Genomic DNA, 13264 nt, shown 5'->3' with positions numbered 1-13264 from the left:
GACAGGGAGGACTGAAGAAACAGCTCCAAGCTGAAGCCAAGGGGAGCCGATGGATCACTCTAGTGTGCTCCAAGACTATACACTGCTGTGGGGACCACGTGAGATGTGTTAAGAAGGATCCTCACCCTGATTTCTCTGGCACCAGGATGTGCATGTACTTACCAATGCAACTCAACTTCCCTGTCACTTCCTGGACACTGCCTGTCCATCACAGGCGATGGTCCTGGTCACCCTAGGCAACCTCGATGCACGTTATACTCAACACTCTCCTGTGAACTGGTCTCAAATCACAGGGCAGGATCCAGACCAGAAAGCTTTTTAAACGAACACATCTTGGGGATAAGTGTGGAGTCAGGGTCTACAATCCTGTGTGTAGGAATGTAGAGAAAGACCCAAGGGCCTCAAAGACCAGGAGAGTCTAAGACAATGAGGACCACAATAACCCCGTCAAGTCTGGACCCTGCCGGAGTCATGTTAACAGCGCCACGCTGGGCATGATGGTACATGCTTGTAACACCCTTTCACCCACACTCTCCCTACTCTGGAGGCTGAAGCAGAAAGATTCCCCTTAGCTCCAGGACAGCTGGGCTACAGAGTGAATTTCAACCCAGCCTCAAAAACAGTGAGACCTCTGCCCTAAAAAAATAATAATAAAATACAATATGAAACAAATAAGTCAATGAGAACAACAAAAGCCGAGTCTGGAATATGAGACTCTCAGTGTCTTTTCCTATGGCTATGGTAAAATACCGTGACAAAAGCAGTTTGAGAAAGGGATTTATGATGGTTCATAGTACCAAATTACAATCCCTCACAGCAGGAGCCTCCCAGTTTATAGGAGCCAGTCACAACACATCTGCAGTTGAGAAAGGGGACCAGCTGGGCCGTGGTGGTGCTCACCTTTAACCCCAGCACTGGGAGGCAGAGGCAGGCAGATGCCTGAGTTTGAGGACAGACTAGGCTACTCAGAGAAACCCTGTCTCAGACACCCAAAAAAGGAAAGGAAAGGGAGCAACGAGAAAGGCATACTCAGGCTCTGTTCACTGTCTCCATGTTCTCCAGTACAAAGTCTCCTGCCAGGGAATATGTCACTGCACAGTCAGGATGTGTCTTCCCGCAGAGATTAATCCCCTACAGGCATTCCCATAGGTCTTTCACCCCTGTGATCCTGCAGAGCATCAACCAACCAACCAAATAATGTCTACTGTGCCCGCAATCCCAGTACTCAATAGGCTAAAACAGGAGCTCCCAGCGAATCAGGGATTACATGCCTACCTCAGAAACAGACCCTGCCTTCAAATAACAGCAAAAGGAAAAACAAATGGATACTAATCCCTGGACTTGCCTTGTCTCTTGACTGGCGAAGCCAGCCCTTATGGTTGAGGGGAAGAAATCTGGTTCCCTCGTGAGAAAGTACGAGTGATTGAAACCAGAGTCTGTCCCCTGTCCTGTGGCGATGCTTTTACAAGAAGCTGCAAACTCGCAGCTCTTATTAATTCCAGAAGCAGTAAATGATCTCCAGGAGAGCTGGAGCGGGGCAGGCGTGTACACCAAATACCAGGAGACAAAGGAAATTGCCTCATGGCCCAACAAGATGCTAATGCATGGGCAGACAGAGACACTGATGTCCCACAATGATGTCACTGGAGGAAAATCAGGAGGCTGAAACATTTCTTTGAATGTTCTGCCCTACAGTCATTCTGTATCTATTTATCTTGGTAAAAGTGAGCTTGAAAAGAAAATGTATAGTCCCTTATGATGTTAGGATGGGGGTGGAATATCTCAGTTGCCTAGGGTGTGGAAAGTCCTGACTTCAGTCCCAAGTACTACAGAGAACTGGGTATGGTGGCACACATCTGTAACCTCAGCCCTGAGGGAGGTGAACCTTAAATTCAAGGTTATCCTAAGCTTCGTAGAGAGACTGAAGCTATCTTGGGCTACATGAAACCATGCATTTTGGTTTTTGTTTGTTTGCTGATTTTAATCACCAACCAAATAAACCATTAAACAAAATGTTAGTTTGACAAGAAAATCAAGAAGAGGGAAGACCAACGGGTGAATACTTCATTCCTCCTTAGAATAGGGAACGAAATACACATGAAAGGAGTTACAGAGACAAAGTTTGGAGCTAAGACGAAAGGATGGACTATCCAGAGACTATCCTACCCAGGGATCCATCCCATAATCAGCCACCAAACCCAGACACTATTGCATACGGCAGCAAGATTTTGCTGAAGGGACCCTGATATAGCTGTCTCCTATGAGGTTATGCCAGTGCCTAGCAAATACAGAAGTGGATGCTCATAGTCATCTATAAGATGGAACACAGAGCCCCCAATGGAGACGCTAGAGAAAGCACCCAAGGAGCTGAAGGGGTTTGCAACTCTTTAGGTGGAACAACAATATGAACTAACCAGTACCCTCAGAGCTCGTGTCTCTAGCTGCATATGTAGCCAAAGATGGCCTAGTCGGCCATCATTGGGAAGAGAGGCCCCTTGGTCTAGCAAACTTTATATGCCCCAGTACAGGGGAACGCCTGGGCCAAGAAGTGGGAGTGGGTGGGTAGGGGAGCAGGGCAGGGGGAGGGTATAGGAAACTTTCAGGATAGCATTTGAAATGTATATAAAGAAAATATCTAATTAAAAAAAACAAATATTAGTTTGGTTGCGTGAGATGGGGCATACCTATAATGAGACACCTGGGAGGTAGAAGCAGGAAGATGGTGACTTCAGGTTCATATTCTGCTATGTAGTAATTCTGAGGCCAGCCAAGGCTGAACAAGACCCTACCTCAAAATAAACAGACAAACAAAAAGCCCAATACAAAATGTTAGTTTGGGAAAGGCAAGTTACCCAACTCTCCTCCCTCTTTTCTCGCTCTCTTTATCTTCCTTTTCAATGTAGTGACTCATTTTTGCCACTACATTCCATAGCAAAGGGATTTCTGTTAAGCCCCATGGGCCATCTTTAACCAGATGACATTTAAATTCATCCAACTTTTGGCAGCCTTTTAAAGTAAAGCTACTCATATAGCAGTGTAAGCTACTGTATTAGTCAGGGTTCTCTAGAGTCACAGAACTTATGGGTAGTCTCTATATAGTAAAGGAATTTGTTGTGATGACTTACAGTCTGTAGTCCAACTCCCCTACAATGATCAACTGTGAATGGTTGCTCAGTCCCACGAAGCTGGGTGTTTCAGCTGGTCTTCTGTAGAAGTAGATTCCACAACAGAGGTGCTGGCAAGTAAGTGCAAGCAGGCAGAGAAGAGTGAATCTTCCTTCTTCCAATGTCCTTATGTAGGTATCCAGCAAAAGGTGTGGCCCAGATTAAAGGTGTGTACCACCACTCCTGGATCTGGGACTTGTTCTGGCTCAGGCTGACCTTGAACTCAGAGATCTCCTTGCCTCAATCTCCTGTGATTAAAGGCGTGTACTACCTTGCCTGGGCCTAAACTTTTCATAGCCACTGTGCCTCAAGATCTCCATGCCAAGATCCAGGTCAGAAACTTGTGTCTTCCAACCTTAAGATCTGGATCACAGGTGAGCCCTCCAACTCTGGATCATAGTGCATTCCAAAAGTAGTCAAAGCCGGGCGTGGTGGCACACGCCTCTAATCCCAGCACTCGGGAGGCAGAGGCAGGCGGATTTCTGAGTTCCAGGACAGCCTGGTCTACAAAGTGAGTTCCAGGACAGCCAGAACTATACAGAGAAACCCTGTCTCAAAAAAAAAAAAAAAAAAAAAAAAAACAAATGTAGTCAGGTTGGCAACCAGGAATAGCCATTACAGCTACTAACACCTTCTAGTCACCAAGAATGTCTTACCGTTTATTGGTAGCTCCAAATTTCACCAATGAAAAGGAGGAGGAGGAGGAAGAGGAGGAGAAAGAAGAGGAAGAGGAGGAAGAAGAGGAGGAGGAAGAGGAGGGGGAAGAGGGGGAGGAAAAGAAGGAAGAGGAAAAGAAGGAGGAAGAAGAGGAGGAGGAGGAGGAGGAAGAAAAGGAAACAAAAACCCCATGCATTTATTCATGTTGTGTGTGTGTGTGTGTGTGTGTGTGTGTGTGTAGGGCACACATGGGCCCTAGAAAGCAGAGGACAACTTGTGGGAGTTAGTTCTCTCTTTCTCCCCATAGGTTCTGTGGATAGAACCTAGGTTGTCAGGGTTGACAGCAGGCACCTTGCTCTACTGAGCCATCACCCCCGACAGGTACCATTCTTCAAGTCTGATGAGTACCTCTGTCTTATTGCCAGACAAGTGATCATTGTCAGATAAATATTCTGAGTGTCTACCTTCCAGAAATATGAAAATTGTCTTCTTCTCTGCCCAGAAGTGAAGCTTCTGGGGGGATAAAAGAGGCAGAAGACAAGATTCACTTGTCTAAAAGTCTGTCTAGACCTGTGGGTCAAGAACCCTTGGGAGGTCTCCTATCAGAAATCTTGCATATTAGATATTTACATTATGATTTATAGCAAAATTACAGTTATGAAGTAGCAATGAAAAAAATTTTATGGTTGGAGGTCACCACAATATGAGGGACTGTATTAAAGGGCCGCAGTGTCACGAAGGTTGAGAACCCCTGCACTAGAGGCTGCTGGGAAGATAAATGGTCAGTCTCTAAAGAGTTTGCTGTTCAGGCAAGAGGACCTGAGTTCAGACCCCCAGACATCCTACAAAGTTGGACGCAGTAGCTATGCCTGTGATCCCAGCACGCCCAGCCTGAGATGGGAACTGGAGAGAAGAGAATCCCCAGAGGCTCCAGGATCAGCTGACCTGACAGGCGACAGGAGGTGGGGAATCTAAGAAAAAAGGCGGAAGACGAGAGGTGACACCTGAGACTGTCCTCTTAGCTTCTGACACACACTATTAAATTCAAAACAACTGGAAAGCAGACCGTTCAAAACTTTCTCCCCAGCCTCTTGGTTTTTCTTTTTTTAAAAAAAAACACTTTTTTTGTTTTGTTGTCTGAGTGAGTAGCATTGAACCTAGAGTCTTGTGTTAGACTCGCCAGCATCTAGGATAGAGATAGGTGAACACACCTTTGTGCTGACTTATCTAGGTTGAGTTAGCCTCTGGGCAGCCCATGGGCGTTATCTGGATTGCGTTCACTGATGTAAAATGACTGATTGCATTGAAGGCTGTCCGGACCATTCTCTGGGTGGGGATCCAGGATCTGTAACTGGAAAAAGGGAAGTAGGCAGAAGGGAGCATTCCTTGCTCTCTGCTTTCTCACTGCAGACCCAAAGTGTCCCCTGGCTGGAGTTAGCTCCACTGGGAATGGGCTGTGGAACGGTGGGACAGATAAAGCAAACCCTTCCTCCTTGTGTTTCTTTTTTCAAAGCAACAGAAAAACTAAGATGGGCCTTCCACCCGCCAGGTAAGCTCACTACCAAGGAGATGTATCCCCAGACCCCAAAGCGTCTCTCCTAGGAAGAAAATGCATGGTTAGAAGGTGTGTAATAACAAATAAATGTGAACCCCAAATCGGCACAGCCATCCTGGTCAGAATTCCATTTTGTGACTGCCAGCCGCATCTGTTATGGAAAAGCTGGTTTCTATAGTTCTGTGGGAGGTGTGCTCTCAATAGAGGGGTTTATAGGAAAGATAAGTGGACAAATGAAACAGAGGAAAAAATTTACCAGTTTCTTGGTTTCCTTGAGGTTAGAAGAGTTTTGTGGGCCTAACTTGCTACTCTCACAGAGGACCCCAGTTTGGTTCCCAGTATCTCCTACTGGCAGTTCATAACTACCTGTAATTCCAGCTCTGGGAGATTCAACTGATCCACAACTGACCTTTGTGGGCACTGCAACACACACACACACACACACACACACACACACACACTTTTTTAATTTTAAAAATTTTTTTCCTTTATAATTAAATCCCAGGACATACACTTAATCCATTTTATGGTTTTATAAAATGTCCTTGTACACAAATAAATTAGACCAGGTCAATTTAATGGATAGCAATGTATTTATGACTCTAGTGTCTTAGAGTCTGCTCCATTCCTAAATTGCTCTATGCAACCAGCACTGAATCAGCCTCCTGCATGAGCACATCAGACCAAGTTTGAGATCAGCTGCAGATGTGAGCAAGATATCCAACATCTGAACCTAAAAATATAACAACAGCAAAAAGCCAAGTTCACTTGTCTCAGCTGGGGTTTCTGCACTAGGCTTGCTTTAAGCTAGCAAATGCGGTTGGTTACACTTACACTGTATTCTACAGTGAGCCATTTGCCTCATTTGAGTGGCTTGCCAGGCTTCCTGGAGCCTTAGGCTTTGCTTGTAATGAGATGTGAATAGCTGGCTCTAACCCTTAGGCACAGGGAATTTGGGTGTGTATGTGGTGGTGGTGGCCGCGGGGGTGTTCTCTGAACTTCAAGCCCCTACTTGCCAAACCTCTTCTCTCCGATTCACTTCCTCTCTCCTCCTCTTTAATCATTCTACTGTCTCCTTCTCCTCTGCTTTGAACATGCCCTAACTTCCCCCACCATTTAAAATGTGTTATAGCCACCAAGGACCATCACACCGAACTTCCTCTAAGAACTAAAAATAGAATCCTGATATGACCCACCAGTATTCCTTCAGGGTGTTTACCAAGAAGATTTTAATTCAGTTTGCTAAAAGATGTCTGCACTTCACGCTCATTGTTATACAGTGTAGGATAGCCAGGCAATGGAATCCACTTGTGTCTGTAGCAGATAGTTCAAAACGTGGATGTATGCCCATGGGGATGCTATTCGTCATTTAAAAAGAAAGAAATCATGCCATTAGTGATGTGGATGGAATTAGAGGGCATCGTGCTAAGTGAAATAAGCCAAGCACAGAAAGACAAATTCTATATACTTCCATGTATGTGTGGAATTGAAAGTGGCCAAGCTTAGCGGCAAATAGTGAATATTGGTTATGGGTTTGGGAGATGGGAGTGGGGGAAGGGATGATGGTTCAAGATTATAAAATATCAGGTATATGGGAGGAATATAGGACTTTTTCTTTTTTTTTAAGATTTATTTATTATTATATCTAAGTACACTGTAGCTGTCTTGAGACACACCAGAAGAGGGCATCAGATCTCATTACAGATGGTTGTGAGCCACCATGTGGTGGCTGGGATTTGAACTCAGGACCTTCAGAAGAGCAGTCAGTGCTCTTAACCACTGAGCCATCTCTCCAGCCCCGACTTTTTCTAACTTTATTGTACAGCATGGGAAATATGGTTAGCAGTGGTATTGCACATTTCTGCTATGGATTTGGTCTAACATTTGCAGTATGTTTATTGGGTTCCCAAACTTGCATGAGGATATGCATTTGAGATACTGAGGGTCCCTTCCCCTATTGGTTCTGATTGGTCAATGTCTGGGCAGAGAGACACGGGCAGGATTTTAGGATTTGTGGGGGCCAAGAGAGGAAGGAGGATTTAGAACCACCATGCTGGGAAAAGAGTCAGGTCCAGGCCTGAGAGCTGGAGAAGAAAGACACACCAATCGTGTAAGAGCTGGGGAAGAGCGATCCCAGTCCCCTACCAGGTTTAGGGCTGCAAAGATGTAATGTAGATTTTAGTATCAGGAGTATCAGAGGGGAGGAGTTAGCCACGTGGAGGTCTGGGACTGGCCCTGACATTGAGTTGTTTAAGGAATATTAAAATATAAGACTGTGTGTGGGTATCTTTCATTTGGGAAACCAGAATATTGAGGTAGATAGTGAGGAACTTGATCTGCCACCACCATGGGGTTATAAGAGGAGAGATTAATTGGCAACTATGGCCCATTTCAAAATTGCTGAGAGTAAATTTTAAATGTTTCCCCCCCCCACCCCCTCCCCCAAGGAATAAGCATTTGGATGTGTGTGTGTGTGTGTGTGTGTGTGTGTGTGTGTGTGTGTGTGTGTTTGTGTGTGTGTGTGTGTGTGTGTGTGTTGCATGTGTGCAGTTGTCCATAGAGACTGGAAGAAGGACTTTGTAGCCCTGAAGCTAGAGTTGCAAGCAGCTAAGCAGAGTGAGCTGCCTCATGTGGAGGCAGGGAAACTCTGGTCCTCCGGAAGAGCAGTAAGTGATCATAAATGCTGAGCCATCCACCTCTCCTGCCGCAGAACAAATATGTGAAGCCAGGTTTGATGGTTTATCCCAGCACTCTAGAATGCTGAGGCAGGAGGATAGCAGTGTGTCTCAGGCCTCCTCGGCCTCACCTTCCTCCTTCTTCCTGGAGAAGACAGACCTAAAGTGCTCAGAGCCCTCTGTAACCCAGGAACAGGACTGGCGTGCCCTGGGCGAGCTTATGTGAGCAGTTGACTTGAGCTGCTGATGCAGGGCGTTCTCAGAAGGCATATTAACCCACGCTCTCTCTCTCATGGATAATTCTAATCTTATCTATTCTTGCCCACCCAATGAGAAAAACGAAAGCCATGGTTGGGAGAGGGTGGGAGATCGAGATCGAAGCCACGGGTCATGAGTTGAGTGGCAGCTAAATCCAGCGAGAGGAAGCCAGGGCAAGTGTAATCCTTTTAGGAAAGCAAGCATTACTATAGGGGAGCAGGCTGCCAATGCAACTTTGTTCCAAGAATAAATAGCACATTTTGCCTCCGTGTTTGCTTTTCTCTCTTTGATCCCCTGGAGCCCCTGTGGAAATGTCTGGCCAGCGATTTTCCTGCCCTCAGAGGCTAGGGAGTAGAAGCCACAAGGGCTCGCTTGAGATTCCTTCAACCAGAGCCTAAGTGGGGCCTGCACTGGAGCCACCCAGGCTTGTGGAAGCCTGGAATCCAGATGTTTCCATAAGTTTAATCACCACAAATATGCCACAGTGTTTCCAAACACGTTGTCACGATGCCCAGAAGCCGTTTTAAAGAGAGTAATAACGGCCAGAGTCTATTTGACCAAAGTCACAGGGAGTCATGGGAGTTGGAAAATGAGAAACTGAAGGCAAATGCTCAAGCGGGATAATATTTAACTCTGGGTCCCAGGTGAAGCAGATGCCTGCACACAGCCAGGCTGACAAGCGAGGCCTCGGCCGGGGCAGTTCACGGTTCAAGGGCTTTAGAAACCACAGTCCCCAGCTATTCACACAGCTGCCCTTTCTGTTCCCAGGGAGCTTGGTTTCAAGGGAGTTAGAGGCAGGGCAGAGACAAAGAAAGCTGTGAGGACCTTAGTGTCAAGCCTCCCATTCAGTGCTGATCCGCCCCCTTACTCGTAGGTCTAACCCAGGCACTAGGTTCTGGCCTGGAGAGATGGTTCAGTGGTTAAGAACACTGGCTGATCTTTTAGGAGAGTATGGCTCCCAGCGTCCATATACATGGCTCCCAGCTGCCTCCAACTCCAGTTCTACAGACCCTGACATATAGTCACAGACACATAAGCAAGCAAAACACCCATACAAATAAAAAGGTTTTAAAAATTAGGCAAGGCACAGTGATAATTGCTTTAATCAGGGGCAGGGGCAGGGGCAGAGGAGGAAAAAAGATCTTTGAGTTCAAGATTAGCCTGATCTACAGATCTAATTTCCAGGACTACACAGGAAAACTTTGTCTCAAAAAAGGGGGGGGGGAGGTGAGAGGGCATAAATAAGTAAATAAACAAATAAGCCAGGCACAGTGCCTTGAATCCTAGCACCAAGGAGGCAAAGTCAGAGACAAAAACTGGCTGATCTCTACAAGTTCAAGGCCAACCTGGTCTATATAGTTATTTGCTAGCCAGCAAAGACTCCATAGTGAGACCCTGCCTCCAAAACAAAAACACCAAAAAAACCAAAACAACAAACAAACAAACAAACAAACAGCACCCTCAGCTTCTGGCTTCCTCATCTGTCAACTATGAACCCTAACACTTTACCTCACAGTAAGTTCTAGACTAGCATGTGAGATGACAGATGTAGTCTCATGCTGTCCTAGCTGTTCAATAACTGCCAATTCTCCTTCATTCACTGACTCTCACGGGATATCAGCCATATGAGAATATAATAAGCAAAGATTTATCAATATAATTATACAGATTATAACAGTGCAACGATTCATACTAGGCTCAGATAGAAAATTGAGTATAAACTTCACTCAAGGGAAAAAATGACATTCAAAATGAAGAGTCAGTCTCAGAAAGCACCAATGATGGGGACATGATGTTATAAAACCGTCCACCAGATACTTATCAACAGCCATGTTCCCACCCTCAGTTGTAGGGCTCTTAGGGGGTCAGGTGACTAAGAGAACCCTCCCTGGCCAGAGCTGGGACTACTGGGAAAGCTAACAAAGGAATCTGAGGGAAACCTGGCTATTGGTAGATGCCTGGAAGGGAAACTGAAACCTGGGGTGGACATCAGCAGTGGCCTCCCTGAGAGGCAGGTGTGTAGCTCTCTGTGTCACAGGAACCTAAGTGGCATCTTGCTCTGCTTCCTGGTGCTATAACTGAGTCCCACAAATCTTACAAAGATGAGTGCTGGAAGGAGGAAGGAGCTGAAGAAGGAGCACCCGAGCTGGGTTGTGTAAAGGTCACTCTCCTGGTGGCCTCATGCATTTCTTACTTTCCTGTTACTGTGAATCTCACACACTTGACAAACATGAATTAAGGAAGGAAAGGTTTACCTGGACTCACAGTTCCAGGGTACAGTTCGTCATCGGGGGAAAGGCACAGTGATGACTGAAGAATGCGCAGCTGGTCACATTACATCCACATCCATGTATGGGGGGAGGGAGCAGGGAGGGGACAGAGGGAGGGGACACAGGGAAGGGTGGCCATTAGTGCTCAGCCCTCTCCTTTTTACTCAGTCCAGGATCTGAGCCCATGAACTGGTACCATTCACAGTTAGGGTGTGTATTAGTCAGGGTTCTCTAAAGTAACAGAACTGATAGAATGAATAAATCTATCATCTATCTATCTATCTATCTATCTATCTATCAATCTAATACACTATATACTATACATAATATATTATTAATATTAAATATTTTATATCAATTATATTAATTAATAATATTACATAATGAAATAAAATATAAAATGAAATTTTTTTACAGGCTGTGGTATATGCAACTTTTTTTTTACAGGCTGCCTGCTGGTAGACAGAAAGTCTGAGAATCCAATAGTTGTTTGGTCCACAAGGCTGAATGTCTCAGCTGTGTCTTCAGTATACACTAGAATCCTGAAGAAGTAGACTCTGATGCCAGTGAAGGAATGGACTTGCTATCAAAGGTGAGAGCAAGCAAGCAAAGAGGGCAATTTTTTTCTTCCATGTCCTTTATATGGGCTGCCAGCAGGTATGGCCCAAATTAAAGATGGATCTTCCCCCTTCAAAGGATCTGCATTAAAGGGTATCTTCCCAGATCAAAGATGCAGACTAGAAGTGTGGTTTTCCACTTCAAGTGATTAAGCAAAAATCCCTCACAGTTGTGTCCAGCCTGTTTTTGGTTGTAGTCAATTCTAGAAGTAGTCAAGTTGGCGATCAAGAAGAGTTGTCACGGTGTACATCTTCCCACCTCAGTTAACTTAATCCAGAAAGTGTCTTGTAGATATGTCCAGATGTTTGCCTCCTATGTGAGTCCAGATCCTATCCACTTGACCATACCAACCATCACAGTGAAACACTAATCTATTAATCCATGAGTAAGTTAATTTGTTCACCAGGGAAGAACTCTCAGGACCTTATCTCTTTCCAAAGTTCACTCACTTTGATCTTTCTAGTTTAAGAATTTGAATATTGTTTCTAACCCAAATTGGGGAGCCATGTTCTAATCACAGCAGTGTGTACTGCATGCCATTCAAATGCATATCCTTCTCATAGGTGAGATGAATCCCATCTCAATGACTCCTAAGCATTAACTTCTTTCCAGCATCAGTGCTGCAGCCGCCTAAGTCCAGAGTCCCAGCAGACTGTAGTCAGATGTTGGTTGAGGCGCAAGCTGTCTGAAGATGCACCCTTTGTATCAAGATGGCAAAAAACAACCAGCACACTCACCACATGGCAGGTTGGCGTCAGTTGTTTTCAGGAGGGAGGTACCAGTGTCTTTAATTGACAACTGTTTTTCCTGACAGCATACCTTACAACAACAAAACAAAACACAATGGCAGAAGTTACAGTGCCTTTAACGATGTAGCCTTACCGGCACGTGCCACCCCCTCCATCTTACTGCATGGGTTACATGATAGCACCATTCATGGTTTTTTTGGGGGGTCCACAAAGTCATAAATACCAGTGGGAAACAGCCCTGGGGAGTCATGTTGGAGGCACCTATGCATTTTATAGGAACCCTGAGGTGTGAAACAACACTCAAGGATCCCACGTGTCTGTGTGTGGGGCTGAGGTACAAAGACCGAAGGGCTGGTTGTGTTTCTCCTAGCCTGCCTCTCTAACCCAGGATGTACTGGAGCACCCAAAAGTTGTCCCATATATCATTATATCTTAGCAAACAACTCTAAAAACAGATTCACTTTTTTGAAAAAAAAAATCTGTCCTGCACCTTGCACACATGTGCATGCCACGAGGTGCCTATGGAGATCAGAGAAAAGCTTGCAAAAGTTGGCTCTCTCCACCCAGCATGTGGGTCCTAGGAATAAAACTCAGGTCATTAGGCTTAGTGGCGAGTGTCTCTACCAACTGAAATGAGACATTCTTGACCAGCTACCCTGGCTGGATCAGGTGCCTGCAGTAATAAAGAACATTTCTCGTAGGAGAGTTCCCTGAAGTGCTGAGAACTTCTACCTGCCCTCTGCCGGTCTACCTGCCTGTGCGAGTTCTACGTGCCTTCTGACACTATCTCTGCGTGCTTCTAAAGGAGGATGTGCTCTCAGGGTCCTCTGACCTTCCACTCGCAGGCAAGGCAAATGACTCTGACGTAATGATCCTAATCAGGAGTCACCGAGCAAAAGGGACTCTGGGAAATGTCGTTTGTGTCGAGCTCACGGAAGCAGATGGGACGGGACGAGCCTGGCTAATCTAGTCCAAACTTGAGGAAGTTCTCCATGAAAAATCCTCCCAGTGAACATGCATGGCGTTGTGCTTTTTGGCTTGAAATTCCCTTTTCTGATCCAAATATAGTAATAAACTGTAGTGGGAAATGAAGTAACGTTCAGCACACTCAAGCAAAATAAATGTTTCCGTGAATGAGAGGCTGAAGCCATGAAGCTACAGATGTTGGAATGGGCAGATGAGGTAGGAGCCCCACTCCTATGGGGATCTCAGGGGATCGTAGAAGATGTATTCCCTCCTTGAAAACCATTTCTAAAATCTTAACACTGCTGTCTAGGGCTGGACCTCTTCGACTGTGTCCTTATCACCTACTCTAAGT

General features: G+C 45.5%; 1 long non-coding RNA gene across 1 annotated transcript; it reads left to right on the top strand.

Moving 5' to 3' along the window:
* The first annotated feature begins 5187 nt into the window (after positions 1–5187).
* Gm32378 lies at positions 5188–13026 on the top strand. Its single transcript, XR_377778.2, has 3 exons — positions 5188–5370; positions 11027–11171; positions 12648–13026. It is a non-coding gene; the product is annotated as a predicted gene, 32378 (long non-coding RNA).
* Positions 13027–13264: the final 238 nt, after the last annotated feature.

Source organism: Mus musculus, chromosome 6, assembly GCF_000001635.26.
Source record: "Mus musculus strain C57BL/6J chromosome 6, GRCm38.p6 C57BL/6J".
Classification (NCBI taxonomy): Eukaryota; Metazoa; Chordata; class Mammalia; order Rodentia; family Muridae; genus Mus; species Mus musculus.
Note: the sequence above shows the minus strand (reverse complement) of the source record. Positions and strands in the feature narration are given on the sequence as shown.